Source organism: Pelophylax lessonae, assembly GCF_965119305.1.
Source record: "Pelophylax lessonae genome assembly, chromosome: 3".
Lineage (NCBI taxonomy): Eukaryota > Metazoa > Chordata > Amphibia > Anura > Ranidae > Pelophylax > Pelophylax lessonae.
Window position 1 is genome coordinate 476,944,200 of NC_138770.1, and position 27,823 is coordinate 476,972,022.

The window sequence follows — 27,823 nt, forward strand, 5'->3', positions numbered from 1 at the left end:
CAAGAATCTGGAATGTCTCAGGACTGCTGAACGCCTTAGGTCTCGGCAAGCACGGTGGGCTTTGTTCTTCTCCCAATTTAATTTTCATATCACCTACAGGCCAGGGTCAAAAAATGGCAAGGCCGATGCACTTTCACAAATGTTTCCAGAGACCCCTGAAGTAGCCTCCTCCAGTACCATCCTTTCACCACAAAACTTTTTGTTGTTGCAACCTGATTTAAAATCAGCCATTCAGCAAGCTTCCACTCAGTGTCCGGAGTCTGAAGTTCGTTCCTTGAAAAAACAAGACAATTTTTTCTGGCAAAATAACAAGATCTTCGTTCCACAAGAAGCAAGGACCCTAGTCCTGAAGGCATGTCATGACCCTCAATTGGCGGGTCATTTCGGGGTACACAAGACCATTGAGCTCATTCAACGAACTTTTTGGTGGCCAGGCCTGAGTCAGGACTGTAAGGATTATGTTGGCTCCTGTACTACGTGCCTTCGTAATAAGGGAAGTAACACCAGAGCCTGGGGCCTGCTAAGGCCATTACCAATTCCTGATTTGCCCTGGAAGATGTTGTCAATGGACTTTATAGTGGACCTGCCTCCTGCTGAGGGATTCACATCCATCTTTGTAGTCATTGATCGATTATCTAAGATGTTGCATTTTGTGCCTATGGTGGGCACACCTTCAGCCACAGACACGGCTCAGGCTTTTATTAAAGAAGTAGTGAGACTTCACGGCTTGCCCAAAAGCATTGTATCGGACAGAGGCGTGCAATTCACCTCCAAATTCTGGAGAACCCTTTGCAAAGCTTTAAATATTGATGTCTGCTTGTCCTCAGCCTACCACCCTCAAAGCAATGGTCAGACAGAGAGGACCAACCAGACCTTAGAGCAGTATCTTCGGTGTTTCTCCACCTTTTCACAGGACAACTGGGTATCTCTGCTCCCCTGTGCTGAATTTGCCTACAATAACTCAGTGCATGCGGCCACCAACCAAACCCCATTCTGGGCTAACTATGGCTTTCATCCATGCTTTTTTCCAGATTCTCTGCCAGAAACTGATGTGCCCGCAGTACAAGATAGATTATCCTCCATCTTTACGAACTACCAGACCCTGCAGGAGGCAATACAAAAGGCCCAGGATGACTATAAAAGGAATTATGATAAGAAGAGAAAGGAGAACCCGGCCTTCAAGGTTGATGACAGAGTCTGGCTGTCTACGGCCAACCTAAAACTCCCGTCCTTCTCGTAAGCTGGGACCAAGGTCATCGGACCTTTTGGAATTGAAAGAATGATCAATCCTGTGGCTTTCAAACTTTCTCTTCCGCAATCTTACAAAATCCACCCAGTCTTCCATGTGTCTCTTCTTAAACCTGCTGTTCCAGATCGCTTCCCAGGAAGGGAGGACCCACCGCCACCTCCAGTTACTATTGGCGAGGAAACCGAATTTGAGGTGGAAGCAATACTGGACTGCAGAAAGCGAGGAAGACATATTCAGTATCTTGTTAAGTGGAAGGGATACCCACCTGAAGAAAATTCATGGGAGCCTGAGGAAAATATTCATGCCCCCAGGTTACTGCAAGAATTCTTCAACAGAAACCCTGAGAAGGTGTCACGTTTGGGCATCCGGAGGCTGCCCATAAGGGGGGGGCACTGTCAGGGAACTAGCCGGAGAATAAACACTCATAGACCTGACACATTAGCCAGTTCTCAACATGGCCGCGCCCGCATGAATACGCACACACGTATTGCAAACGCACGTCCGCTAGGGCGAAGACGTGTGCGCGCTGGCGCACAAAGTGGACGTCCAATCCCAGTACCCTCTGGCCTTTAAAAGGATATCTGTGGCACATGAACATTGCTGACTGGTCTTCAACTTCCTGTTTCCTGCTTCCTGTGTTTGCTGCTGCTTCTGATCACCTGTTGTCAACCCGGCTTGTTCTTGGATTCCTCTTGTCTTGCTCCCAGCTCTGACCTCGGATTGTTCACGGATCTTCTCTGGTCATCTGCCCTGTGTATGACCCCGGCTTGCATAACCACGACTCTGCTATCCGATCTGCTGACCACTGGCTTACTGACCTGTGCTTCTGTCCCTGACTACGCCTTCGGATGTGCCTTGTCTGCTGTGATCTGCCTTGGTACCCACCTGCTGTACCCAGCCTGCAGAACCTGCTTCCAGTACTTACCTGTTGATCCTGCCAGCTGCACTCTCCATTACAAACTACTTCCAGCTGTGTGCAGTCTGCAACTTCCACAGCACTCCTGGGTCCTAGTGCTCACCTCCTCTGGTGTTCACCTGCAGAGAGATCTACCAACCACCAACCCTCATCTGGGGCACAGCTGGCAATCCCTGCTACTTTGGGCTTCGTGCTTCCTGTTATCACCTTCAGGGACACCAAGCACTCACCTGCAAGGAGAGCCCTATCAGCATTTTGGCTTCAGGACCAGGTACGTGACAGCCCCGAGCACGCATTAGAATAAATGGTTCCCTCTCAGACTCATTTCCTTTACATAGGGGCACTAGGCAAGGGTGTCCATTGTCACCATTGCTCACTGCTCTGGCAAATGAGCCGCTTGTGGTAATGATTAGGAACTCACCCTCCATAAAAGGTTTTAAAAGCGGACTGCGGGAGGACAAAATTTCACTTTATGCTGACGATGCACTGTTGTACCTGGGGAATACTGACAGATCACTCTCAGAGGTGATGACACTCATTGATTTATTTGGGGGCTTTTCAGGCCTTACTATCAATTGCCATTAATCTTTTCTTCTCCCCCTGGATCCTCTAGGCAAAGCGCTGGCAGAAACCTTTGCCTAATAATACAGGGTATTATTGTTTCCACTAACCCCAAAGATTGCATCTCCCTAAATCTCAAGCCTATTTTACGTAAGTTTCATTCTAAGTGTGATAGCTGGTGTAAACTCTCTTACAGTCACTGGCTGTGTTAATCTAATCAAAATGATATGGCCACTTCAGTTACTTTACATTCTCCATAATTCCCCGGTCTGGATACCTAAATACTGGTTTGATAGAATAGACTTCCAATTGTGTGCTCATATGGAAAAAGGGAATGGCAAGCTTGAAGCTAGAAGTCTTAATTATCCAGATATAGACAGGGCAGAAGGAACCGTGCATTCAGCCAAGGCTCGGCAGTTCCTAAATGTTTTGCAGGACAATTTCATGGGTCAGATGGTGAATGCACCGACAAGAAACAATGCGGTTCTTGACCTACTGTTTACCAACAATACAGACCTGCTCACGGATATAGAAATACGGGACAATTTAGGAAACAGTGACCATAGGTCAATTAGTTTCAGTATTAATTACAGTAATAGGAAACACAAGGGCAATATAAGGACACTGAATTTCAAAAGAGCCAATTTCCCAAAACTCAAATGGGATAGAACCCTGGGAACAAAGAACACGGAGGAAAAATGGGAGTGCTTCAAAAGCATACTTAACAAAGGGATTGACCAGTGCATTCCAAAGGGAAATAAATTTAAAAGGGACTTTAAAAGGTAACAACTTAGTTAGACATATAGAAAGTAGTGTCTACATAACCTTACATTTCATGTTTTGGGTGGATAACACATCCTACCCCCGTTGTTTGTAGTCAACTCTAGGGTAGCCCAATTTGAGAACCAAAATATTTTTAAAGCTAACATTAAGTTTGTGCAAAAAGGACACAGTGGGAGGCTGATCTTTGAAGTTATCCCCCTGTGCCCTCAACAGGTCTTAGTGACCTGTTGGTCAGTTAATTTCCAGATGGGAGGATTCCAGGGTGAGGGATGGGAGGAGTGAATGTCCAGGATTGAGAACGAATTTCAACAAAAAGAACAGGTGGAATCGGATATTCATGCTCTCTTTTCCACCTTGAAACGGTTCCTCGAAAAAAAGTCGGCCTTACATTGGCATATTAAAACCTTTGACAGGTATGTGAAGGAAAATTTGAATCCTCTAGGATTGAGAATTAAAATTTTCCCAACCCTGGAGAATATCTCACAAGAACTAAAACAAGATTGGGAGAGGATTCTAAACGAATGTTCCAAAAATCTTATGATTCTCCTGCAGGGGGAGTATCTTAAGCAGTTAAAACATATTTATTCTGAAATAACCCTGATAAACACGCAGCTTACTCCTCTGAAGTCGTCTCCCCTCTTTAATGAACAAGAGGGGAAACTTAAGACGTACCTAGAGGAATATAATAAATCTATTTTACAAAGGAAGGAGAAAAAATATTGGAGGGATAAAATAGCATTTAATGAAGGTAAAGCATATAGATGGCATCTAGGACAACGGAGTTTCAGACACAGATATGAACAGGGCAACAGAAATGACAACTATTCTTCTGATTCTTCTGTTTCGAATTCCTCTCAGACAGAAACACACGGACACCCTAGAACTAACAACTCTCAACGGGGAAAAAAGAAAGACAGATCCAATAAAGGAGGGACATCCTATAGAGGACGCACATTGGCAGCATCTAATACAGACGGCACACCTGGTGATAACGGTGGTGGGTATAGTCATGACCAAGACCCACAGGGGTCGCAATCAGACAGCTCGGCGGCAGACAAACATAAGACACAAGGTAACAGAGGGTTTTTTTTTAGGGAGACCGAACACATGACGAACATCCAAAACTCAGGCAAGCATGGACTCTTATGCAATAAGAGTGGCGGAGAAGGGGGATTAACTATTATAAATCTTTCATCTTATAATCTATATGAAGAGGAGGAGCAAGTTTTAAAGCTGGGTTTGTCATTCTGCCCCAATCAAAAAACGGATAGATTTGTGTCATAAAGGACATTAATCTATTCGCCAGGGATCTTTTCTTTAAAAGTAAGTTCTTTAAACAGACGGAAAAAATACAAAAGCATGATTCAAAATTAAAGGCAGCAGAGTATAGAGCACTCTGCGATTTAAACCTGCTACTCCAGGAGAGTGGATATGATGACCCAGACATTTGGGACAACATAAGTAGCTCCTCCGAAGAGGAAAACACACAAGAAGAAGATATAGAAATCTCTTCTACCAACAAATTTCTTAAAAAATCTCAGAGATTTCCCCAACTAAGTCAGAATCCAGCAGTATCCCTCTTTGTGAGAGAGGTTACAAAAGATATTGAAAAATTGAAAATAGATCCAGCACCTGATAACCTCCTTCCGAACCAACGTTTAGCTTTAAAATCACTTACAAGCAACTTAGATATCACTATTAAGCCTAGTGATAAAGGAGGCAATATAGTTTTAATGAACAACGATGATTACGAAAATATGTGTTTCAAACTCCTTAAAAATAAATCCTGTTATCGGAAAATACCGGCTTCAACTATTCAACAATATAATTGTGAATATTACAATATTGTTGATAAAGCGAGAGGTGAAGGCATTATTACAACTGAAATGTGGGAATATATGAGGACTTCACATCCCCGTATTCATACATTTTACTGCCTCCCTAAAATCCACAAAGACCCCAAGAATCCACCGGGCCGTCCCATTGTCTCGGGAAATGGGAGCATTACTGAGACAGCAAGCCGTATAGAGGATGCCCATTTAAGGCCACACGTTACAAGCTTGGCATCATATACCAAAGATACCATCCATATGCTGCAAATATTAGAAAATGTTGTAATACCAAAAGATGCCCTCCTTGTGACAGTGGACTTAGAATGTCTTTATAACTCTATACCCCACAATAAGGGCCTAAGTGCCATAAAGAACATTCTACAGCAGAGAAGACTACAATGGAACTATAATCTGTTTATCTTGGACATTCTGGAGTTTATACTCCATCATAATGTTTTTTCTTTCCAAGGCTCCCACTACCTCCAGGTACATGGAGTGGCGATGGGGACATGTTGTGCCCCATCGTACGCCAATCTGTACCTGGGGGAGTGGGAGCAAAAATTAATCTCCAGCGAAGACTTGTCGATATATTCCTGCCACTTTCTCATGTGGCAGAGGTATATCGACGACATCTTCCTGGTATGGGACAGTCCGGTGGAACTTCTGGAGGAATGTCTGCAAAAGTTTAACCAAAATAATATGAATTTGTTTTTCACAATGAAATACGACCCCAGTAGGGTCGACTTTTTGGATATTAGTATTATCAAAGACAATGAGGGACAATTAAGAACGCTTTTCAGGAAGGAGACAGCTGAAAACACACTGCTACACACAGAAAGAAAAAATACCTAAGAATTAAGTGCAATTGCTCATATGAAACTGATTTTAGAATCAAGGCAGGTGAACTGACAGAGAGACTATTGGAAAGAGGTTATTCCAAGAGGTGCCTGAGGAAGAACTTTAACAGAGTTAGAGTCCTTACAAGACAAGATCTGCTTTTTAAAAGTAATAAGATCAAAACGCAGCCTGTTGAAAACCCTCCGAAAGTTATTTTAAATGACTCTACGGAGCATGAGGATATCTATAAAATACTCAGGAAACACTGGGGGATACTAAAAGAGGATGCAATCCTCAAACAAATTGTTACCCCATCCCCGCCATCACGTATAGAAGGGCATCTTCCCTCAAAGATGGTCTCGTACAAAGGGAGTATAAAGGCTCCAACAGAGGAGATCCGTGCCCCGACCTGGGCATGTTTCCCTGTGGGAATTGTGAGCAGTGTAAGGTTATAATCGGATGTAAAACCACCACACTACCTAATGGGGAGGTATTTTCCCCTAAACATTTTGTAAATTGTAGAACTAGGGGGGTCATCTACTTAATGCGCTGCGAATGCAGCGCATTTTATGTGGGCAAAACCAAACAAGAGTTTGGGAAACGCATCAACAAACATATGCAGAGTATCAATATTGGTGATTTATATTTACCACTAGGCAGACATATGACCATTGCTCACAAATATAGGGTCCCCAGGGTCACGTTCTATGCCTTGGAACGCGTACATATTCCTACATATTCCGGCCGGGGGGGGTGACTGGAACAAGCAGTTACTCCAGCGCGAAATGCGCTGGATTGCTAGACTTGGGGCGAACGCCCCCCCTGGCCTGAATGAAACAGTTTTAGACCTTTTTTGGAGGGTTTTTCTTCAGGCAAGATGGACTAACTTGCATATCTTAGAGGCCCCTTAGTTGGGACTTTTCCTTCTTTCTTTTACTGATCTATCGATTTCTCGGTAATTCAATTGGTATATGAGATAGGTAGGACTTCTGGGGAATATATAGGTAGTTTTCAAAATTCGGACATGGGATGGCCCGCGGCCCCCCCCCCCCCTTTTCCTACCTTGGAAGTTTATTCTCCTTATTTGTAAAATTTGGATATTGCTTAAATGTATGTTTTCATATATCTCACCTTGGGTTCTGTGACGAGACCAATCTCGCCCCACTGCATTGGAGGAGCCTGGTTGCCCGCCTGCTGCCTTTGGACTACGGACCAGACTTTAAAAGATTTTGACTCCCTGGCGATTAAACTGTATTTGTGGGGTCTGAGTGCCATTCACCTAATGATGTGCACTCAGACCTGAGCTATCTGGGGATATGTAACATGTCTATGTTTAATGTATAAAAAGTAACTTTATATATTTTAAAGCATAATACTGTATTTGGGTCCCCATGTGTGTAATGGAGTCTCGCTGTGAAAACTAGTTTTAGCTGCAGAGAGAGGGGGGGGGATTGTTTCCAGCAGCCCCCTCCTGAGGAATGTCTATTGATTAACTGAGTGCTTTTGTCTAGAGTGGGGATGCTTTGCTTCTGGGAGTCTGTAATGTGATACATGTCTGTTTGTGTTACAGTCTTCCATTTGGTCCCCTAGGGGAGTGTCCACCAGGTGGGAGACCTGTATAAATACGGGGGCAGGTAGCCCTCAATAAACATACCACTGCTTGACCTTCCACACGGAGCTTTGTCTCGTTCTTGGGGGGATTCACTGTATGCTGTTGGAGACTGATTGCTAGGAGTGTAAGCTGATGTATGCTTTTCCTGTTCAGCTGCTAGCAGCTATTCGTGAGGTTCCAGGTTGGAGTGCTATTTTGTATGCAGTTCGGGAGTTTGGTGTCCTGCAAGTAGCTGTGCCTGTCTCTCAGAAAGGGGCATATCGCCTAAACGGATTTTAACCCCTTGTCTGCTGAAACGGTCCGTTACAATTGGTGGCAAGCGGCGTGATCGTTCCTACAGCCAGAAGGACAGCTACAGGAGACACCATTGCTCTGGATTTTACAATTGAGGGCAACGCATGTCCCAGTACAGCGACCCTGACAGCACCAGCATGGAACCAGCAGTGGAGTTCGATGAGGGTGCCATGGATGACCGAGATGCAGTCCGTAAAGGCATCTGGTACCAGGCACTGGGTATGGTGGAATACCAGCGGGGCGAGAGACTCCCCAAGGAAGACCAGCGACTGCAGAAGCGACTAGCCCTGCGGATGCCCTTCCTGGGAGAGCAGCCCCTGGAGGAATGGGTAAAGGAATTGGAGCTCCGGGTATGGCAGGAGATGTGGCTGGAGGATGCCTACCAGGCGCTCTGGTGGTATGGGGCACAGTACCTGCCCTGGACAGCCGAGCATGACAAGCCAGAAGGAGAGGAGTTTGATGGTCCTGGCTTGTTATGGGAGTCTTTTTCAGAGCTGGAATTTGGGAGCCCTACACAAGCCCGGTTCAGTGATCTCTTGGAGTGGAGGGAGAGCAGGTATGACTGGGACGACACTCACGAAATTGAGCAAGACCTGGTCCACCTGGTGACCCGGGAGATGGAGCTAGAACAGGGCTACCAGCAGCTGTTCCAATACTATGAGAAGGCTCAGCAGGAGAGCAGCAGGACAGACCCAGAGCCAGACCCATTCAGAGGGGACGAGATGGTAAAGTTTTACTGGGAAGAACCCCAGGTGGCCGGTAGAGATGGGACTGAGGTCTCTCCACCGGTCCTGCAGGGAATTGGGAGCCCAGTCTCCATTCCCCAGCGGCAGTGTAAAGTGCAGGGAGAGGAGAGCAGCGTCCTCCCTCCCCAGCGGCAGGCTGAGTTACAGGGGGCAGAGGTAGTTGTTCCTGCCCCCCAGCAGCAAAGTGATATACCAGGAAGGCAGTGTGAAGTACAGGGAGAGGAGAGCAGCGTCCTCCCTCCCCAGCGGCTGGCTGAGTTACAGGGGGCAGAGGTAGTTGTTCCTGCCCCCCAGCAGCAGAGTGATATGCCAGGAAGGCAGTGGGAAGTGCAGGGAGAGGAGAGCAGTGTCCTCCCTCCCCAGCGGCAGTGTGATTTTTTGGGAATTGGGAGCCCAGTCTCCATTCCCCAGCGGGAGATACAGCAGGGAATTGGGAGCCCAGTCTCCATTCCCCAGCGGCAGTGTGATGTGCCGGGAATTGGGAGCCCAGTCTCCAGTCCCCAGCGGCAGAGTATCCAGCAGGGAATAGAGAGCCCAGTCTCCTTTCCCCAGAAGCAGAACTCTGTATTGGGAGGAGAGACAGTCGGTCTCCCTCCGCAAAGACTGGAAGTATGTATGGGAGAGGAGATTGTTACCACCTCTCCCCAGCCGCGGATCATTAATGGGCAGAGTGTTCTATCGGGAGAGGAGCTTGTTACCCCCTCTCCCCAGCGGCAGCTTAATGTACCAGGGGGAGACTGTAAGCCCCTCACCGGTGCAGATGGGACCGTGGTCTCTGCACTTACCACACAGGGGGTAGGGATGGGCGGTCCTACCCCCCCACGACAGAGCTGTGTATCCAAGGGGGAGACAACTGGTCTCCCCATTCCGCAGCAGAGCTATGCACCTATGGGGGAGAGTCCGTCTCCAGCAACCAGGCTCCAACCAGACTACTCCGGTGGTAGTGCTGGCACCAGGACAGAGTACCGCTGGTCTCTTCCCACTCAGCAACCCACCAAGGCAGCCTACCAGTCCCCTACAGAGCCGTGGTGAGGCACCTGGACATGGACAAGTTTCTCCTCTACCCAGGTGTAGTGACCATTTATTGTGGGTGGGCTGTACTGTTTTTTCTGCTTTGTGGGTGGGCTGCTGGACTAACAAGGGCACTGACCGGCAGGAGGTCAGGTACCCTGTTAGTCTTTTTGGAAAGGGGGAGAGATGTGACGAGACCAATCTCGCCCCATTGCATTGGAGGAGCCTGGTTGCCCGCCTGCTGCCTTTGGACTACGGACCAGACTTTAAAAGACTTTGACTCCCTGGCGATTAAACTGTATTCGTGGGGTCTGAGTGCCATTCACCTAATAATGTGCACTCAGACCTGAGCTATCTGGGGATATGTAACATGTCTATGTTTAATGTATAAAAAGTAACTTTATATATTTTAAAGCATAATACTGCATTTGGGTCCCCATGTGTGTAATGGAGTCTCGCTGTGAAAACTAGTTTTAGCTGCAGAGAGGGGGGGGGATTGTTTCCAGCAGCCCCCTCCTGAGGAATGTCTATTGATTAACTGAGTGCTTTTGTCTAGAGTGGGGATGCTTTGCTTCTGGGAGTCTGTAATGTGATACATGTCTGTTTGTGTTACAGTCTTCCATTTGGTCCCCTAGGGGAGTGTCCACCAGGTGGGAGACCTGTATAAATACGGGGGCAGGTAGCCCTCAAACATACCACTGCTTGACCCTCCACACGGAGCTTTGTCTCGTTCTTGGGGGGATTCACTGTATGCTGTTGGAGACTGATTGCTAGGAGTGTAAGCTGATGTATGCTTTTCCTGTTCAGCTGCTAGCAGCTATTCGTGAGGTTCCAGGTTGGAGTGCTATTTTGTATGCAGTTCGGGAGTTTGGTGTCCTGCAAGTAGCTGTGCCTGTCTCTCAGAAAGGGGCATATCGCCTAAACGGATTTTAACCCCTTGTCTGCTGAAACGGTCCGCTACAGGTTCTATGAACACTGTTCTAAATATTGTACCTATATGGTGTATTGTAAATGCGCTGTGCGATGATGAGTTCCCCCCTGGTGGCTGTCAGGGCTAGGATACATCTTTGGGCCGCGTTTGGGGGCCCCCCTCTTTGTTCTCCACCCCTTATGCCCCCCCCCCCTCATTCCATGCAGCCCGTGTGCCTCCACTATATGGTGAGGGTGGGATCAGCTTTTCCTTCTGTGGGATCCGACTCAGTTAGAAGCCCGGCACCAGTAGGCCCCTAGGGGTTCATTTTTAACCCTTTTCATCTGCGGCTTTTGCGAAAAGGGATATCCCCCCCCAATTTTCCCTTTTGTTGGGGGTGGATATCTCTGACCCCTCTATGAGGGGATCACGCATTATCGGTGCCGGGGTGTATATATTCCCTTTTAGGCAAAAATTGTGAAGTCCCACGCAACTATACCCAGACCAAAATCTTGTTTTACAGAATAATATTAGAATCAAATATATTTCAGTCCTCTACGATATGTACTTTTGATGGAAGTACTTTAGGTTCAGTAAATGCAGCCTAGATTCATATTAATATAATAAAGAATGGCCAGCTCGATTTTCAGTAAAGCGATAAGTTTTGGTCTATTGTATTTGTGAATAGCAATAGCACTCTCCCCACGCACGGTATAGCAGCTGTTGGTTGCCTTGGCAAAAGAAACAACAGCAGGGAGAAGCGCCAGATACTTCCGCAATAGACGTCTGGGCGGAAGTGACGTAGATGCGGATATGATGGGGAACCTCACGTTGCTGACGTTTGCCGGTATGCTTTTTAAGGGACGCCGAGAGCCAGAAGGGAGAGGCACTCTCCACCGGACGGACAACCCACACTCCCGCTTTGGGAGTGCGTAGGGACAAGGCAGAGGCGAACAACCTCCTAAATTGTAAGTACTGGCTGCTACACATTCTCCCTGAATGAACTTTTATCTAGGGAAATGTGTCTTTGGGAGAATTTATGTTTGAATACTGAACAGGGCTTCCTCTATATCTCTACTTTCTATAAGGGAATCGAATCTTCAGGACTGGGGAAAGCACTCAGAGACTCTTCCCTTTTATAGGCGGTCTTTCCATGTCTAAGAGATTAATAACTACTGTTCATTAATGGACTAATACAGTTCCCTGACCCATATGATCTGTCAAGGTAAGAAACGGCACTTTGTAAATGAACAGCCAGTGAGACTTAGCAGGTTTCCAATTTAGGCTGCTCAGCCTCCTAAATTCCTACCCTTTTTTCTCCCCCCCCCCTCCCCCTTCCCTTTCTCAAAGATAGATGGAGGACGAACAAACGCTCCCTTGATGGGTTCGAGTAGAGGGGAATGCCATACTTTTTCTTAACGTCATTTTTCCTGACTGTGGATACTAGGTGAGCCCCCTTGCTCTGTCGCTTGCCCCTTCCCCAGATAATTTTGTTCTGCTCCACGTTCCCTTTTCCCTCCCCCCCTTTATATCTAGGAGGAAGGTTTGAAGGGGATCAATATTGGAGCTCAATTCATTGATTTGCTTATTGTCCTAGGAATAGGAAGCAGGAATCATTTATACTTGGCTCTAGCTTCAATCTGAGAACACAGGATGTACATTAAAGGAGGAACATAGCGGGATGCAGGGCGTCAGGTATGTGGTGGGATTGGTGGTTTGGAGTGGGGAGCTGGGGAGGAATTTCTGATTGCCTCCATGGGGGAAACAGTCGCGGGCGCATAATATAACATAATGATATTTTGTGGGAATTTTTTTCAATTTGTATAAAACTTACACTATGTTGTACTTTTTCAGGAGTGGAACCAAAATCCCAGATGAAGATCTGTATATTATTAATTGTACATTTATCGAAACGCGTTGGATTATGCACCACTCCTACAAGTAGCACCATGCATGTTTTTTTTATATTTCTGCAATGTATTTGATGAGAAAGTATGTTTCTGGCCATATGTGTTGTATTATGGTGTCTAATATCTAAGAATTGACATTGGTTGAGAGCCATTATAATCAACTTTTCAATAAAGCATTTTAGAACATTATATTACACTACTTTCTATATGTCTAACTAAGTTGTTACCTTTAAAGTCCCACACAAATAAGGGGGTTTCTCTTCTAATTTAACGGTTTAGGGATTATGGTAACACAATACCCTAAAGTTGTCTGCATAACCTTACAATAAATTTAAAAGAGCAAAACTAAACCCTGGGTGGCTAAACTCCAACATAAAAATGCATATTAGTGCTAAAGAAAGGGCCTTCATAAAATACAAGGCTGAGGGGTCATTGGCAGCATTCAAGCATTACAAAGAGTGTAATAAGAAATGTAAAGACAAAATCAGGGCGGCTAAAATAGAACACGAGAGACATATAGCGGAAGAGAGTAAAAAGAACCCCAAGAAATTGTTTAAGTATATAAACAGTAAGAAAGCGAGGCCAGAACATTGGCCCCATAAAAGACGATAAGGGAGTTTTGGCTACAGAGGACAGAGAAAAGGCGGTAGTGATAAATAATTTCTTCTCTTCAGTCTTCACAAAAGAATTGGGGGGCTACACTAACCCAGCTTGTAAGGCCAAACTAAACACCACATCTCAGGAAATACCGCCATGGCTAACAGAAGATAGACTTAGAACTAAACTAGAGAAACTTAACATAAATGAATCACCGGACCGGATGGCTTGCACCCGAGGGTTCTTAAAGAGCTCAGCCAGGTGATTGCCAGACCATTAATCTTGATCTTTAAGGATAGTTTACAGACTGGTATGGTGCCAGCTGATTGGAAAAAAGCCAACGTGGTACCAATATTTAAAAAAGGGGCCGAGATATATCCTGGGTAACTATAGGCCGGTCAGCCTAACATCAGTAGTCTGCAATATTTTGGAGGGGAAGTTAAGGGACCACATACAAGACTTTAGTAATGAAAACGGTATTATTAGTAGTAATCAGCATGGATTCATGAAAAATCGTTCTTGCCAAACCAATCTATTAACCTTCTATGATGAAGTGAGCTGCCACCTAGATAAAGGTAAGCATGTGGATGTGGTGTACCTGGACTTCACAAAGGCCTTTGACACCGTTCCCCACAAACGCTTACTGTTCAAACTAAGGAAGGTAGGTATGAACCATAAGGTGAGTACCTGGCTAGCGAACTGGCTCCAGGGGAGGTTGCAAAGGGTGTTGATTAATGGGGAGTACTCAGATTGGGCGGGTGTGGAAAGCGGAGTCCCCCCCAGGGTTCTGTCCTGGGGCCAATCATGTTTAATTTATTCATAAATGATCTAGAGGAGGGGATATCGAGTAAGATCTCAGTATTTGCGGATGATACTAAACTGAGCATGCCAATATCTTCTGGGCAGGATGGGGAAACCTTACAAGCGGACCTGAACAAAATTATGGGGTGGGCAACTACATGGCAGATGAGGTTTAATGTTGAAAAACGTAAAGTATTGCACCTGGGTGCCAGAAACCAGAAAGCAAGCTACTCACTGGGGGGGGGGGGGGCTCTGGGTGAGTCTAGGATGGAAAAGGACCTGGGGGTACTGGTAGACACCAGGCTTGGCAGTGGCATGCAATGCCAAGCCACTGCAAGCAAAGCCAACAGAATACTGGGATGTATAAAAAAGGGGATTCACTCCAGAAATAACGGAATTTTTGTAAAATCTTACCTGTAAAATTCCTTTCTCCGAGTCCTCCGACAGTCGCAGCCTCCTCTAAGTCATCACTGTTGGGTATTGACTTCCCATCCGCAGGAGTAGCTAGGAATATAGACTTAGTCCAAAGACAAAAGGCATTAGCATATACACAACCATGGGGGCTGTCCCATCTGGTCAATACCCCCCCTGCATAACCACTCCCAACTCAGTTTGGTAGCATAGCAGTAGGTAATAAGAACCCCAAAAGAGGGGCGGGGGCGGCGACTGTCGGAGGACTCAGAGAAAGGAATTTTACAGGTAAGATTTTACAAAAATTCTGTTTTCTCTTACGTCCTCCGACAGTCGCCGCCTCCTCTAAGTCATCACTGTTGGGATGTCCCAAAGCAGTGTAGACATGAGGGGTGGGAGACGCAACCATAGAAAAGGCAACGCAGTACCCACATCAGAGAAGGGAATCTTACATGCACTGTAAGAAAACCAACTGGGCAACAGAAAAAAACAATGCTCAACAGGAGCAACAGCCCAGAAAAGCAAATGCCAACAGCCAGGGACCCAGAAAAAAACCCAAGGGTCCATCATGGCACTGCCGCACTGAGAACCTTGCTGCCAAAAGGAGGCATCAGCCGATGCCAGAACGTCTACTTTGTAGAATTTTGAGAAAGTGTGCACCGACGACCAAGTCGCAGCCTTGCACACCTGGGCCACCGAGACCCTATGCCAATAGGCCCAGGACGCACTCACAGATTAGAGTGCGCCTTAACAGGGAAGGGCGGAACCCGTTCCTTCAAGGCGTAAGCCTGTTCAATGGTCTGTCTGATGCATTTGGCAATAGTCGCTGCAGATGCAGCCATGCCCTTCCGAGGTCCCTCAGGAAGGACAAAGAGGGAATCCGTCTTCCGAAAGGATTCCGTGGACGACAGGTAAACCCTGATCGCCCTGACAACATCCAAAGAGTGAAGAGCAACCTCCCTAGGATGCTTAGGCTTCGTACAAAGCGAAGGCAGGACAATGTCCATATTAATGTGGAACTCAGAGACCACCTTAGGAAGAAAGGAGGGATGCGGACGCAAAACCACCTTATCCCGGGGAATCACCAAGTACGGAGAACGGCAAGACAACGCTGCCAGTTCTGACACCCTGCGAGCCGAAGTGATCGCCACCAAAAAGGCAACCTTCTTAGACAGCAGAGGCAATGATATTTCCCAAATTTTTTTCAAAGGGAGCACGCTGTAAGACGGACAGAACCAAGTTCAAGTCCCATGGAGGTTAGGGCTCCCTCCTGGGAGGAGCCAAATGTCGCACACCTTGAATGAAGGTGCGAACCAGGGAATGAGACGCCACAGGGCGTTGAAAAAGAAAAGCCAGTGCGGACACATGGCCTTTGATCGTGGCCAGCGCCAGGCGCTGGTCAACTCCAGACTGGAGGAAGGCCAACACTCTGGACACCAAGTACGAGCGAGGGGAGAACCCCCTGGACTCACACCAGGCGAAATTGGCCTTCCAGGTACGGTATAGATTTTACATGAGGAGGTCTTTCTAGCCTTGACAAGGGTAGGGATGACCTCAGAAGAGCTAAAGCCAGCGACTGTAAAGCAGGATGGAAGATCGGATCCTGAGACAGGAGATCTTCCCGCAGAGGCAGACGCCACAGAGGCGCCACTGCCAGGTGAACAACATCGGTGTACCAGGACCAGCGTGGCCAGTCCGGAGCCACCACAATCACCAGGTTCGGTTCCGAGGCTAGCCTGCAGAGGAACCTGAATAGCAACAGAATCAGAGGAAAGATATACATCAGACGATACTGATGCCAAGGGGCCACTAACGCATCCGAGGCGTCCGCCAGCAGATCGCGCGTTCTTGCCCCGAACCTTTCCACCTATCGGCTAAGCAGAGATGCTAACAGATCACCGTCCGGGGATCCCCACTCCGCCCACAGCATTCGGAAGACCTCCGGGTGTAGGGACCATTCCCCCTGGTCCAGGGTCTGGCGGCTTAGATAGTCGGCCTGCCAATTTTTCACACCCGGAATGTGAACTGCTGAGATCGCCGGGACATGAGTCTCGGCCAAAGACAGAATGTCGGTCAGCTCCCGGGCCGCCCGAGCACTCCTGGTGCCCCCTTGGTGGTTGTACCCGGACAGGACGGCCCCGAAGACAGTCCGACTCCTGGAAGAGACAGAGCTTTATCGCTCGCAATTCCAGTACATTATCGGGAGGGAGGACTCCTCCTCCGACCATGTGCCCTGGACTCCACCCCAGCCCGACAGGCTGGCATCCATGGTAGTCACCTTCCACACCAACGGACGGAAGGAATTGCCTTCCGTCACCGACGGGGACTGGAGCCACCACAGAGGCTCAATGAGACACTCAGAAGCAGGGACTGAGGCAGTCTGTCCCACCTGGCCAGGATCTCCGACTGGAGAGCCCGCGTGTGAAACTAAGCAAAGGGTATCGCCTTGAAGGCCGACACCATCAACCCTAGGCCCTGCATACAGGTCCTGAGCGACGAGGACGGGTGGTCCCTGAGGGACCTGAGCTCGACCTGCAAGGTCCGGAGCTTGTCCTCTGTCAGAACACCTTTGCCTGAGCAGAGTCCAGAATCATTCCCATATAGGGAATAGGACGCACTTTGCCCCCCTCCCTGGGCACCGCAAACAGATTGCAATAAAATCCCCGAAACCTGTCCCGATGAGGCACCGGGACAATCACCCCCTGAGCAAAAAGGTCCTACACCGCTTGATGCAGGTCCTGCCGACGCCCAGGAGGCAAGTGAAGCTTCGAGGGAAAGAATCTGCCCGCCGGCCGGGAAAGGAATTCGATCTCATAACCTGATCGAATGATTTCCGGAACCCACCTGTCCGATATCCGGAGCAGCTAAGGTTGGAGGAAACCGCGCAAGCGTCCCCCCACCCCAGAAACGGGTGAGGGCGCCCCTTCAGGCAGAGTCGGACTGAGCCGGCATTGCCCGACTCCTGCATGCCCTCCCAGGGCTTCTCCTGGCTGCCCTGGGCCTTGAAGGGCTTGCCCTTGGATTGGTTCGGAAAGGTACGAAAGGACCCCTGAGTGGATCGAGATGCAGAACCCCGCTTGCCACGAAAGGACTTGTTCTTCGGGTTCTGGGGCAGCAAGGTACTCTTTCACCAGGGTATCCAACGCCTCGCCAAAAAGGCGAGAACCAGCATATGGAAAATCAGCACCTGCTTTCCGCAAGGACTGGTCAGCCGACCAGCTCTTCAGCCTTATCAGTCGCCGGTTAAGCACCGAGACACTAGACAGGCGAGCCACTAAAGGGGCCTCATTCAAGGCCGCATCACACAGATACATGATTCCCTGGTGGATTTGATCCACCATTTCCAGCCGGGCAGGCGGAACATCATCAGACACGAGACTGCTCCTAAGCATCTTAGTCCAATCAGCCACCGCCTAAGCCACCAAAACGGACACGAAAAACAGGTTTGAGCAACGAACCCGCCACCGTGTAGGAATGGCGGGCTAGAGACTCCAACCGCCGGTCCGTGGGATCCCGGAAAACCGGAGTATCTTCAGTAGGAACCAAGGTAGCCTTGTTTAACACGCCCACAGTGTGATCCACCTGTGGAGGCACACACCATCGTGATTCCGTAGCCGGCGCAAACGGATAAAGCAATTTGATCCGACTAGGTACCAGGAATGGACGTTTCAACGTGCGCCATATTTCATTAACAGTGTAATGAAACTCAGCTGGGCAGGGAAAAACCTGCGCCGACTTGCGGGTCCTGTGCGTCCCAAATGAGGACACAACACCCGGAGGACAGGGCTCATCCTCTAAATTTAAGGTTTCCTTAACAGAAACAATTAACTCATCCATGGTCGCCCGTTCTTCAGGTGACCCTGGGGAGGAGGTATCAACCCCTTCCATCTCAGCCTCCCCCTCATACCCCGGGGGTCCAAGGATGAGCGGGACCCTGAATAGGGCACGCTCGCAGCAGCAGCCATATCCCCAGCTGAATCAGAGGAGAGAGAAAATCTGGGCCTCTTTTTTGCAGCACGTTCAGACATCAACATTTCCATATTAGACACCAAAGTCGCCACCACAGCAGCCAAATCAGGTCGCAGCGGGGCCACAGGAGAACTGGGGACCCCCACTAAAGCTGGGGGGAACTTGCTTTCCTGAGAATCCATTGCTCAAGTTATCAGAGACAAGAAAACAGTGCAATAAAATGTGTACTGTCCCTTTTAAAATCGCTGCGGTATGCGCAGCCCACCGCTACAGCTACAAAGACCCCAACAGGAGAAGAGAAAACTGAGCCAGAAGCGATAATACAGAGGAAAATTGAGAGCGATAACCTTCAGAGCCCGCAGAGTGTTGCTACCGATGTCCTGCTGCAGATGGAAAGGAAGTGCTGCTGAAGTAGGCTGGGCTGTAGACTGCCAGACTTGTGGAAAATGGCTGCCCCATAGGAATGCATTGGAGACTACGCCAAAATGGCCGCCGAACATGCGGTCGGACCGATCATCCACCTCCCACAAAATGGCGGCGAATGGCACCAAAATAGCAGGCAGTGTCACCCCAGGGGAGCTACCCATGCCTGAACATGGCCAAGATGGCGGACCGCGCGAAAATACACCGCTGCGGTCGCCACACAAAAAAACATCTGCACCCCCAACAATGCACCGAAGTGACAACAGGGAAAGGGACCCCCAGACAACATACAGTATCTGTACAATCGATCCCCACAGGGATCGCACAGGGAGTCACACAGGCACAGACATGGGGAACGCACAGCAACACAGACTGCCACCCCAGACAGAGGCCCCACACAGAAGCACTTACCTGTACCAGATGGCGTGGGGAGCCTCTATGCACGGAAAACCGCTGTCCTCACCTGACAGGGAGTGCCGTGAGCCAGGGACATGACACTGCAGCACCGCAGATGTGTCCTGTGAGGTAGCAACCTCACGGCTGCATCCCTGCAGCGAACAGGGATGGGTCGTTCGTAATGCCAGGGCGAACCATAGCTGAACGCTCGATGGTGGGCTGGGGGTCCATCTGACCCTTCTGCCCTGGGGAATCAGGGCGGTCAGTCCGAATCCCAGCACCGCATGATCCATCTTCATCCGAAGAGAAGACTAACACTAGAAGCTGACCACATAAACAGCTAGTAAAGTAAGAAAAAAATTGACATTTTCAAAGAAAATCAAATAAAAGATTAGGAAGGCTGAGACTGAAGCCCCAGCACAGGGAAGCCTGACTACTTTTGACGCTAGGCAGATTAAAACTGAGTTGGGAGTGGTTATGCAGGGGGGGTATTGACCAGATGGGACAGCCCCCATGGGTGTTTATATGCTAATGCCTTTTGTCTTTGGACTAAGTCTATATGCCTAGCTACTCCTGCGGATGGGAAGTCAATACGCAACAGTGATGACTTAGAGGAGGCTGCGACTGTCGGAGGACGTAAGAGAAAAATAGATTATTCTTCCACTCTACAAGACTCTGGTCCGGCCACATCTGGAGTATGCTGTCCAGTTCTGGGCACCGGTCCTCAGGAAGGATGTGCTGGAACTGGAGAAAGTCCAGAGAAGGGCAACAAAAATAATTAGGGGAATGGAGGACATCAGCTATGAGGAAAGACTGCAAGCACTGAACTTATTCTCTCTGGAGAAGAGACGATTGACGGGGGATATGATATCAATGTACAAATATTGTACTGGCAACCCTAGCATATGGTAAAACCTATTCAGAGAAAGGAAATACAATAAGACACGTGACCACTCACTAAAACTAGAGGAAAGGCGGCTTCACTGTAAGAGCAGTAAGGATGTGGAATTCTCTTACGCAAACAGTCGTATCAGCAGGGAGCATTGATCGTTTCAAAAAAGTATTAGATGGGCACCTTAAAGACCACAACATACAGGGGTATACAATGTGCGGTTAACAGTAAACACACACACATCATAGGTCGAACTGGATGGACTGATGTCTTTTTTCAACCTCACTAACTATGTAACTATGTACAATATCCTAAAGAGAGGGGTGGGATGGCTGTCCCACATTCGCAGACTTACTTTTTTGCTGCTCAACTACAACACTTTATGGGATTGGATCTCTCAACACACGAGGACCCTTCACGGGGACTACTGATACACCCTGACATGGATTATACCTCTTTTTTGTCACATGGAGATGGGATTCCCTAATGTCCCCTCCCACTGCCCTACTTCCCAACTTTTGACTAAAACCGTGGAGGGTGGTCAAACAGAGACTGGGCCTTTCAGGTTATTTTATCCTTACCCCTCTTTGGAATAATCGCTTTTACATAGAGTTGACCAGACTTGGAGGTTTCCCTGCTAGTATACGAGCTGGAGTTAAATATATACATCTCAACTGTGTGCCACTTCTGATCAACACTGACTTACTGTCTGTGAACTTGAACTGACTACTGACACTTCCTTGTGACTCAAAAGTCCTTTGTACTGCTCCCTTCAGCCTTCCCAACTGAGGCAGCTATTTGTAAGCACTGCTGCAACTCTTAACTCTTCAAGGCCCACACACACTGGCACCCTCTTTCTCTTCAGGGTCTATACACTGGCACCCCCTTTCTATACCTTCTGCACAGGTTAGCTGGCTCCTGGATCCCTCTGACCTTCCAGAGCGGTCCCCTATCCTAGGCAGACCCCGGGGCAGTCTACAGTACTCAGGACACAGCTTTCCTGGAAACTCTGACCTCCACAGCTCTGCGTGGTCCTCAGCACACTGGATCCCTCTCTGCAGCTCAGCTCAACCCTCTGTCCTCTAGGCCACCCGCCCAGGACATCCGTTCCACGCTGACAGGAGGAGAGACAGCTGTCACCTCCCTCCTGGGACTCTGCTTCCCGCCAAAAACAACCTGTCATGTGCTCCCCTTTGACTTATATCCCCTTCCCAGGATGCATTGCGGTAGAATCTGCCCTCTGGGATGGATACAAGCCCTGGTGTGCTATTTGTCAGGTTTCCTCCACTGTCCAATGAGACCCCTCACTGGAGACTCAACAGTCACACCTGAGAACACATGACAGCCTGACTGAATAATTGGACCCTGCTGATAAGCAGACAAGGTCTCCCTTATAGGTTACCTAGCACCTACCTAGGAGGGTGCTACATGATATAAAATAATTTGAACAGCTATGGATTTTCCGTTACTTAGGAATTGTAGATATCAGTATATGCAACTGTCATGCATTTCGTAGTCAAAGAAGACACCCTCTTGCGGCCTATAGAGTCTACCTTTTTAGAATCCATCTTTATTGATAGGGGAAAAAAAGGCATTATTTCTAGGATTCATATTACTCGGTTATCTTATCTGTAAGACTCAGCCCTACTTCCCTGTCGGGAAAAGTGGAAGCGGGATGTTGGCCCAATTGGTGGAGACCAGTTGGAGCAGATACTGGCAACTGGTCCCTTGGCGTCGGTGTCTGCTAATCATAAATTGTCTCATTTATTTGTGCTTCATCACACCTATAAAACTCCAACTCAGCTTTATGCATGGGGTAGACGAGACACACCTATCTGCCAGAAATGTCATGTACACCCGGGTGACTAATTTCATATGTTGTGGAAATGCCCTAAATTTGTGAGATATTGGAACTCTGTGGTATCTACTATCAATCAAGTATATCAGGTTCAGCTTGCACTGGTTCCGCTGACATGTTTGTTGGGGAGCTTGGATGAGGAGCTTTATCATCCACATACATATACAGTGCCTTGCGAAAGTATTCGGCCCCCTTGAACTTTTCAACCTTTTGCCACATTTCAGGCTTCAAACAAAGATATAAAACTGTATTTTTTTTTGTCAAGAATCGACAACAAGTGGGACACAATCATGAAGTGGAACGAAATTTATTGGATATTTCAAACTTTAACAAAAAAAAAAAAAAAAAAACTGAAAAATTGGGCGTGCAAAATTATTCAGCCCCCTTAAGTTAATACATTGTACCGCCACGTTTTGCTGCGATTACAGCTGTAAGTCGCTTGGGGTATGTCTCTATCAGTTTTGCACATCGAGAAACTGAAATTTTTGCCCATTCCTCCTTGCAAAACTGCTCGAGCTCAGTGAGGTTGGATGGAGAGCGTTTGTGAACAGAAGTTTTCAGTTCTTTCCACAGATTCTCGATTGGATTCAGGTCTGGACTTTGACTTGGCTATTCTAACACCTGGATATGTTTATTTGTGAACCATTCCATTGTATATTTTGCTTTAGGTTTTGGATCATTGTCTTGTTGGAAGACAAATCTCCGTCACAGTCTCAGGTTTTTTGCAGACTGGTCCTGTATTTGGCTCCATCCATCTTCCCATCAATTTTAACCATCTTCCCTGTCCCTGCTGAAGAAAACCAGGACCAAACCATGATGCTGCCACCACCATGTTTGACAGTGGGGATGGTGTGTTCAGGGTGATGAGCTGTGTTGCTTTTATGCCAAATATAAAGTTTTGCATTGTTGCCAAAAAGTTCGATTTTGGTTTCATCTGACCAGAGCACCTTCTTCCACATGTTTGGTGTGTCTCCCGGGTGGCTTGTGGCAAACTTTAAACAACACTTTTTATGGATATCTTTAAGAAATGGCTTTCTTCTTGCCACTCTTCCATAAAGGCCAGATTTGTGCAGTATACGACTGATTGTTGTCCTATGGACAGAGTCTCCCACCTCAGCTGTAGATCTCTGCAGTTCATCCAGAGTGATCATGGGCCTCTTGGCTGCATCTCTGATCAGTCTTCTCCTTATATGAGCTGAAAGTTTAGAGGGACAGTCAGGTCTTCATAGATTTGCAGTGGTCTGATACTCCTTCCATTTCAATATTATCGCTTGCACAGTGCTCCTTGGGGTGTTTAAAGCTTGGGAAATCTTTTTGTATCCAAATCCGGCTTTAAACTTCTCCACAACAGTATCTCTGACCTGCCTGGTGTGTTCCTTGTTCTTCATGATGCTCTCTGCGCTTTAAACGGACCTCTGAGACTATCACAGGGCAGGTGCATTGATACGGAGACTTGATTACACACAGGTTGATTCTATTTATCAGCATTAGTCATTTAGGTCAACATTGGATCATTCAGAGATCCTCACCGAACTTCTGGAGAGAGTTTGCTGCACTGAAAGTAAAGGGGCTGAATAATTTTGCATGCCCAATTTTTCAGTTTTTTATTTGTTAAAGTTTGAAATATCCAATAAATTTTGTTCCACTTCATGATTGTGTCCCACTTGCTGTTGATTCTTCACAAAAAATTACAGTTTTATATCTTCATGTTTGAAGCCTGAAATGTGGCAAAAGGTCGCAAAGTTCAAGGGGGCCGAATACTTTCGCAAGGCGCTGTATAGCTTGGTTGTTATACCTGGCTAAAAAACGAATAGCTAGATTGTGGATCTCTCCAAATTCCCCTACCAGTACACAATGGATCTAATCTGTGAATTCTATTCTTGTTCGAGAAAAGAATACTTATTATCATAGAAAGTCCCCTAAGAAATTTGAAAATATATGGGGGTGTTGGTTGGATACACTGGGTTTGGCATCCCCCCAACTTGTTCTTTTCCGTGTCTGGCCTGCATGTTCTGTTGTACTTTGGAATGTATTGTAACTTACTTGTCTGCTGTACACATTTTGTTTCCGGACTTGGATTTCCACCGTACAATTTACTGTCTGTGTACTGTTTTGCCCTATATTACCATTTTACAATAAAGCCTTCTTTGATTAAAAAAAAAAAAGTAATGTCATCCCTCACATTCACTTGCAAATGATTCTTGATGTACAAAGAAAGCCTCACTAGACCCCTCCAATCTTAATAACTTAAGACCCATCTCCTTACTCCCTTTTGCTTCCAAGCTCCTTGAACGTTTAGTCTACAACCGCCTGAGCAAGCACCTCATTGAGAATAACCTCCTTGATCCCCTTCAGTCTGGATTTCGCCGGCAACACTCCACAGAAACTTCTCTCCTAAAACTTACAAACAGCAAAAAAAAAAACCAATGGTCACTACTCAATACTCTTACTCTTGGACCTCTCGGCTGCATTTGATACTGTTGACCACCCCCTCCTTCTCAAAAAACTCAGTTTGCTCGGTCTCCGAGACTGTGCTCTCCACTGGTTCGAATCTTACCTATCTCACCGCACCTTCAGTGTCACTTACAATTCCACTTACTCCTCTGCAACTCCTCTTACTGTTGGGGTCCCCCAAGGTTCTGTCCTTGGACCGCTACTATTCTCAATCTATACCTCCTCCCTGGGTCAGCTAATAGCCTCCCATGGCTTCCACTACCATTTCTATGCTGATGACACCCAAATCTACCTCTCTACCCCTCAGCTCACCCCATCAGTCTCCTCCCGCATCACTGATCTACTAACAGACATATCAGCCTGGATGTCTCACCACTTCCTCAAACTGAATCTATCTAAAACCGAGCTCATAATATTTCCTCCTCTACGTGCCCCTTCCCCGGAATTCTCTGTCAAGATCAATGGAATAACTATTAGTCCTTCCACACATGCCAGGGTGCTAGGGGTAACCCTGGACTCTGCACTGTCCTTTCAGGCTCACATCCAATCCCTGTCCAAATCATGCCGCCTTAACCTCCGCAACATCGCTAGAATAAGGCCCTTTTTAACCAATGACACCACCAAGCTCTTAATTCACGCCCTGGTTATCTCTCGCCTCGACTATTGCAACTCCCTCCTCATTGGATTACCCTTACATAGATTATCCCCCCTTCAATCCATAATGAATGCAGCTGCAAGACTTATCCACCTTACCAACCGTTCAGTGTCCTCCAACCCTCTCTGCCAATCCCTTCATTGGCTTCCACTCACCCAATGAATAAAATTCAAAGTGCTAACAATAGTTTACAAAGCCATCCACAACTCTGCCCCCAGCTACATCACTAACCTGATCTCAAAATATCAACCTAGCCGCTCTCTTCGGTCCTCCCAAGACCTCCTGCTCTCTAGCTCCCTTGTCACCTCTTCCCATGCTCGCCTACAGGATTTCTCCAGAGCTTCTCCCATTCTTTGGAACTCTCTACCCCAATCTGTCCGACTGTCCCCTAATCTATCCATCTTTAGACGATCCCTGAAAACCCTTCTCTTTAAAGAAGCCTACCCGGCTACTAACTAATAACGCTGTTTCTCTTCCCCCACAGCTATTGCCTTTTGTATCAATTGACCCTCCCTTTTAGATTGTAAGCTCTAACGAGCAGGGCCCTCTGATTCCTTTTGTTCCAAATTGTAGTGTAACTGTAATGTCTGCCCTCATTTTGTTAAGCGCTGCGCAAACTGTTGGCGCTATATAAATCCTGTATAATAATAATAATAATACAGGCATACTCCTCCCCCTTTTCTACCCTCCCTATCCCTACGATATAGGGAATACCCCTGAACGGCTGCCAGCCAGTCATGTGAGCTGTCAAACCAAGTTTCTGATATTCCCAAAAACTATAATCAGTCTGCTTTTTTTTTTTACAGTTCCAGCCGCCTGGACCTTCTCTGTGTACTCCGCAATGCAGCTATGATTTATCAGAGCTGAATTGCTGTGTACTGGGACAGGTGGGATCCCGGCAGCAGGGCAAAAGGATTGGACACCCAGAGTCTGCAACTGGTTATTTATTGTGGTCCTCAGAGACAACTGGTGCAGGATAGACATGAAAACACTGCTCAAAAAAATCAAAGGAACACTTTTGAATCAGAGTATAGCATCAAGCCAATTAAACTCCTAGGATATAGATCTGGTCAGTTAAGTAGCAGAGGGGGTTGGTAATCAGTTTCAGCTGCTTTTGTGTTAATTAAATTAACAGATGCACTAGATGGGCAACAGTGAGACAACCTCCAAAACAGGAATGGTTTTTACAGGTGGAGGCCACTGCCATTTTTTCCCCTACTCATCCTTCTGAGTGTTTTTCACTCATGGCTAGGGTCTGTGTTACTACTGGTAGCATGAGGCATTACCTGGACCCTACAGAGGTTGCACAGGCAGTCCAACTCCTCCAGGATGGCATATCAATACGTGCCATTGCAAGAAGGTTTGCTGTGTCTCCCCAGCACTGTCTCAAGAGCATGGAGGAGATTCCAGGAGACAGGCAGTTACTCTAGGAGAGCTGGACAGGGCTGTAGAAGGTCCTTAACCCATAAACAGGACCGGTATCTGCTCCTTTGTGCAAGGAGGAAAAGGATGAGCACTGCCAGAGCCCTACAAAATGACCTCCAGCAGGCCACTGGTGTGAATGTCTCTCACCAAACAATTCAGAAACAGACTTAATGAAGGTGGTCCTCACTCAGGCCGTCCTCTAGCAGGCTCTATACTCACTCCCCGACACCATGGAGCTTGATTGGCATTCGCCATTGAAAACCAGAATTGGTAGGTCCGCCATTGTGTTTTTCACAGATGAGAGCAGGTTCACCCTGTGCACATGTGACAGAAGTGAAAGGGTCTGGAGAAGCTGTGGAGAATGTTATGCTGCCTGTAACATCATTTATCATGACCGGTTTTGTGGTGGTGGGTCAGTGATGGTCTAGGGAGGCATATCCATGAAGGGCCGCACAGACCTCTACAGGCTTGAAAATGGCACCCTGACTGCCAATAGATATCGGGATGAAATCCTTGGACATATTGTCAGAACCTATGCTGATCCAGTGTGTCCTAGGTCCCTCCTGGTGCACAACAATGCCCAGCCTCATGTGGCGAGAGTATGCAGCCAGTTCCTGGAGGATGTTTGTTTGCATAGATATCAAGGAATTGATATCATTGAATGGCCCCCATGCTCGCCTGATCTAAATCCAATAGAACACGATTGGGACATTAGGTTTCATCCATCTGACGCCACCAAGTTGCACCTCAGTCTATTCAGGAGCTCAGCAATGCCTGGGTCCAGATTTGGGAGGGTATACCCCAGGACACCATTCGTAATCTCATTAGGAGCATGCCTCAACATTGTCAGGCATGCATACAAGCACGTGGGGGCCATACAAACTACTGAGTACCATTTTGAGTTACTGCAATTACATTTTAGCAAAATGGACTTGCCTGCTGCATAATTTTTTCGCTTTGATTTTCATGGTATCTTTGAATTCAGCCCTCTGTAGATTGATAATCATTTTCATCAAACGATGTGGCATCCTTTTGTGCCTAACCCAGTACCCAGTCCATATCAGTAAAGATATCCCGCATGAGATTTTTCCCCATTCAGATCTGATGTGTTTTCAAAGTGCATCTTTTTTTGAGCAGTGTAATTATGGATGTGTAAACTTCTTAAAATGCAATAAGCTGGTCAAAACTCACAAACATATTCACTGGATTTTATATCTAATTAAATCATGCATAGTGAATAAAATATCTGTGAGGTCACTTTTCATCATGGGTTTCGCTCCA

General features: G+C 47.2%; 1 protein-coding gene across 1 annotated transcript in view; it reads right to left on the reverse strand.

Annotated features, from left to right (window-relative positions):
- The window catches only part of SFT2D1 (SFT2 domain containing 1), a gene marked incomplete at its 3' end in the record, with an annotated part of 418,618 nt that overhangs the window by 39,053 nt on the left and 351,742 nt on the right, over window positions 1-27,823 (reverse strand). The gene's annotated exons all lie outside the window — the stretch shown is intronic.